Below are 5284 nucleotides of genomic sequence, written 5' to 3'. Positions count from 1 at the left end.
AAAATACAGACACTAACACTTTATATTTTAATTTTCAGCATGGTAATTGATTAGTGTTATTGTTTACAAAAAATGTATTATTTAAATACGTTAATATAAGTGTTTAATAGAGAAGCCTAAATATATTCTTTGAGCATTCAGGCCATACATTTTATTAGAAGTAGATTATAAAATATATTTTAATTAAAAAAATGAAAACTCAACAATTGAACTATTTGCAGTAAATGATATATTTCTGTTCATATAGATGGTTCCAAAAAATCCATGATTTGTTATCATTTCCAAATTAAATGCTTTTTTTTAATTAAATGCTTTTTAAGTTGAACTAAAATATTTTATTTTCCAGCATTAGATAGTCATTATTTTAGTTTTAGAAAGACATGATTTGTAAGTATGAGTAAATAGACCTAGGGAGTTGTGTCAGAAAAACCAATGGAAGTAATGGGAGAAATAAAGAGTTATCAGATATGATAGTATTCTTTTTAAAAATTGTATGGTCCTAAGAAATGGGATTCACATGAAATTCAGAGGCCTCTAGAATTAAACAAGGAAGGTTATTAACATATCTAAGGACCAGATGAATTAGAAATGTAATTAGGTAATATAGAAAACTAGGTTATTGCAGATTTCATTTGGCAAATGAAGAATTAGGTAAGGTATAACTTGAATATAAGATTTTGGACTATAGAATTATCTCCTTTAGGTTACGAAATCAGTGATAAGGAATGAAAAAAATATAGCGTTCAGTTATCCAACCAGAATAGCCTAAGGAATGCAGGCAGCAGCATAGATTTTTAGGCAACCTCAATCAATATCCATCAGGCCCAAAATGTTTGGAATAATGTAATTATTTTCTTAGTGTGCTAACATCTTTTCAACCCAGGAAGATATGTAACTAGGTATAGAAATTTCTAAGAAAGCCACAATACCTGTTAATATTATTGTGTTAAGAAACATTTTAAATAATTTTAACTTTAATTTAAAAAATTTTAACAGTCTGTACTTGGTTGTGATTCTTTCACTTAACACCCAAGAGAAATTAGTGTATGAAAATATTCATAGCAGTTTTATTAGTAATGGAAAAAACTAGAAGTATGTCCATCAAGATAAAAAAAAGAAAAAAATTTGTGGTAAATCCATATTGTAAAAAAAATTAATAAACAGAAACCTCAATTAAATAGAGTTGGGAAACCAGAAGGAGGAGCTCTTACGCCCTGTAATGATAGCAGAGGCCAACAGGAAGAAGAAAGACTCCTCTTCTTTCCTGGCAAGAACGCAGCCAGTGAAAAGGCATGGGCTCTTTGTTTGCTCTAACCCTCCCAACTTCCTTTTCCTCTCCATAAAAGTGTTTCTTCTCTTGCCTTCTGGGGGCTTGTCATGGTTGCAATTGCATGGTTGCAATTGCAATTATCCACTGATTCCAAATAAACCCATCTTTGCTGGAGAAATATCTGGCAGTCTGTTGTTTCAGGTCAACATTTTGTGGCTCATATGAGGACCAGAGAAGACTTATGATAGCTCTGGGGCTGGTGAGCAAACAGGAGTGGTACCCACAATAGACCCCATTGTTGCTCACTGTTTTTCTCACCAATCCTGGAGTTTAAAGGTATGTTTTTCTTCTGGATCTGAGTTCCCACCCTATCTGGCTTTGAAACTCTCCATTTAAAGGTTTTATCTCTCATTTAAAGGTTTTGTCTTTCTGGTAAAGGCCTCAATCTGTATGCAAGTACTCACTTCAGTCTGATTTTGAGATCAGACTTTCACTGAAACTGGCTAGCCTTTAGTCTTTTCCCTGGAACAGGTACTGCTTCTCCTGAAGTCTGTTACTTTGGAAACATGGGTTGTTTCTCTGAAACAGTGCAGGATTTTTCAGCTTTTGGCCTGTACTTTTGGAAGAGCTATTCTCTGAAAACTGGCTGAAAAATCCTTTGGCCTGACTCCTTTGGGACCAAGCTGTTTCCTTTGAATTGACTGGGATTGGCTTGCAAGCTGTTTGAATTGAACCATTTGTCACTTGTGCTGTAAGCTGTTTGAAAATTGTTATTTTCTCTAGAGGAAAACCCTGCAGGAAATAGGATCCCAGTTATCTAAGTATTTTGACACCCCCCCACCCCTGCCGGGACTCTCGCCAATTTTGTTTAAAAACTACAGTCCTTCCTCATGAACATTTCTAAATAAATGTACCACCTGACCAAAAGCAATTTAAAATATCAGTGGCCATTATGGGGAACTTTTGAAATCCCCAAACTTAATTTTCTTAAAACTGAATTGGACTACAATAGCTAAAAAAAATTCTAGAACTGAGTGGTATATTTTGATTGATATTTTGAGGTTTCCTAATGTTATCAGGAATCTAAAATTGCCTCTCTGTAAAATAAGATTTAAGGTTAACTGAGGTAAATAAATGATTAAGAAAGATAAAATGGGAATTCCCTAGTGGTCCAGTGGTTAGGACTCTGCACTTCTGCTGCAGGGGGCATGGGTTCGATCCCTGGTTGGGGAACTAAGATCCTGCAAGCTGTGCAGTGTGGCCAAAAAAAAAAAAAAAGATAAAATGGCTCCCCAGGCTCTTCCTTGACTTCTGTATGTCAGGCTCCACCTCCAGCACCATTTTCTTCCTTCCTTTCTATACTGTTTATGCCTCCACCATACTCTCAAATCCCCTATACTAATTCTCCCACCACACTTGCCCTTTTCTCTGAAGCTCTCTCCATTCTCTTTTCCTTTGAACTTGTCAGAACTGGCCCCTTTAAAATTAAGCCTTCTGAGGATCCAGAGGCTACACTTTTAATTTCTTATTTTCCTTGGACTAAAGCTGAATTGAAAACCATAGACAAAAATTTCCCAAAGTAACTGAAGATCTTCACAGATTTGCTGAGGAATTTAATGTAGTCATTCAAATTTTCAGTCTGGTTTCTCTGACTTATATCAGCTAGTTCACATGCTTGTCAGTGAAGATCAGGCCCTACATTGGATGAAAACCACTAATTGAGAAAGGCCTGAAAGGTCTCTAGAATTACAAATGGGAGACCAGCCCACTAATTTATTATGTGATCAGGCTTGGGCAATTACTAGGCAACTTTATCAAGCAATGCCTAGGGCTTTTCAAAAGGCTTTTGATTGGAACAAAATTCAGGCTTGCACCCAGAAATCTGACAAACCTGTTCATGATTATTACAATAGACTTCAGATTATTTTTTTAAAAAATTCTGGTCTTCCGTATTTTGATTCCACCCAGGTAGCTTTAAACCCTCTGTTTATTAATGGGCTGAACTGAGACCTTTCCCTTCTAGTAAAAAGGTTCAGGATGGAAGGGGAAACTATTTCCACTCCAGATTTAGTTCATTTGGCAAACCACCTCTCTCCTACTCCAGATGAGTCACCTCCAAGGAAGACTGCCAAGATTCTTAATCTTTAACTCCAGCAAATAGGCTCCTAAACAAAATCCAAACCTTCCTACTTTCTGCTATCATTGCAAAGAACCAGCACACTGGAAGAGAGATTGTTAAAAGTTTAAGCACTTTATTCACCTTTAGCTTTACATGCAACCTTTCCAATGTCCTCCCAATTTTTAATGACAAGGCTCCCAGGAATTACAGGGGCTCTTCCAAACCTTTCTTAATCAGCTTGGATAAGCATTTCTTGAGATGTTAGTAGAAATAATCAATAAACAATCTATAGTAGGAATGAAAGAGAGTTTTATTAGAGCCACACTGAGGAGTATAGCCTGGGAGACTCACAGATTCAAAAAGCACTTGAATTGTATTCCGATGGACTGCAAAATGGGTGAGGCTTGTATAAGCAAAAACTGTAAAATTATTTAAGTCGTTTGTCAAGAATTATAATTTGAGCAGGGAAGAAGTATGGGTGCTTGTTAAGCAAGGATTGTTTGGGGTCTGAAATGATTGTATAGTTATAAGAAGAGACCTTGAGACCATAAGGTTGCCCCTAGCAGCTGGCAACAGATACTGTTTAGAGAATGGCTCGTGGTGTCCTTGAGCGTGATATAGTTCAGAAAATTCAAGTTCTCCGTGATGCACAAATATGTCTGAAACCACATCTGCAATCGCTGCCAGGCTCCATTTTTGAAAACCTGAACCACAGTTACTCCACTTTGACTTTTAAATGCATTATTTTCTTTAATGGTTGAAGCAGATGTACAATGCACATTTGATTAGACAACAAAACAGGCTGTTCTAGTTTGCATAAAATTCACTCCAAACCATGTATAAGTGAGAATGACTTCCCCCATACCTCAATAGGTGAAAATTTCTTCTATTACTATGAATCTCTTCAAGTCCTTATTGTCACTAGAGCCACACTCTCAGTGCTTAACCCCACTACTATAAAATGGCTCCTGCCTTTTTACTAAAACAGTTCAAATAGTGGAGATTTCTCATGAACCTCAAGAGGTTTCTGCCTCTGAACCTGTTCATTTTTGTTTTGGCCCTCTGAGAGATATCCACCCTTTTCTCTTTGATACCTCTACCCCTATCCATTTATCAGGCTGAGACTTCTTAGAGTAGCATCATGCTAAAATGTCTTCCAAAAGGGAAAATAATTCTAGATATTGACTGTAATTATCAAAATAACTCACCAGGTGAATTAAGGTACCCCTTGAAATCTTTTATTTGTTCTATCTCTGATGTTACTAGAGCAGATTCTGAAAACACTGACCATTTGTCTTTATTGAACTAGCTACCACTTTCCTAATGGGCAAAATCTCCAACTGATGTTGGCAAAATGCATAGTGCATCTACCATCAAAATTCAAAAAGGACCCCCCCCAAAAAAAAATCTCTTCCTAGAATTAATCAATTACCTATAACTAAAGAAGTCCTTCAGGACATAAAGCCCATAATAGAAGATTACATGGCTCCAGGCCTCATTATCCCTATACTAGCCCCTGTAAAACTCCCATTTACTGGTGAGAAAACCTAAGGGCTGAGGGTTGAAGTTGTCCAGGACCTCCGAGCAATAAACAACACTGTTATTCCTCAACACCCTGTTGTTCCTAACTCTCATATGTTACTAACATCCATTCCCACCAAAAGTAAATTTTTGACTGTGATTGATTTATGCAGTGCATTCTTTAGTATTCCAGTTGATAAAGCTTTCGGAGAAAGATCTTGTGCAACGGGGAAATAAAAAAAATTAATAAACAGAAACCTCAATTAAATAGATTTGGGAGACCAGAAGGGGGAACTCTTATGCCCTGCCATGATACTAGAGCCCAACAGAAAGAAGAAAGACTCTTCTTCTTTCCTGGGAAAGACTCAGTCAGT

General features: G+C 36.7%; 1 non-coding gene across 1 annotated transcript; it reads left to right on the top strand.

Annotated features, from left to right (window-relative positions):
- The first annotated feature begins 2430 nt into the window (after positions 1-2430).
- TRNAR-UCU (transfer RNA arginine (anticodon UCU)) lies at positions 2431-2503 on the top strand. Its single transcript has one exon. It is a non-coding gene; the product is annotated as a tRNA-Arg (tRNA).
- The last annotated feature ends 2781 nt before the right edge of the window (positions 2504-5284 follow it).

Source organism: Globicephala melas, chromosome 3 (genome assembly GCF_963455315.2).
Source record: "Globicephala melas chromosome 3, mGloMel1.2, whole genome shotgun sequence".
Classification (NCBI taxonomy): Eukaryota; Metazoa; Chordata; class Mammalia; order Artiodactyla; family Delphinidae; genus Globicephala; species Globicephala melas.
This window is presented reverse-complemented; position numbering and strand designations above follow the sequence as displayed.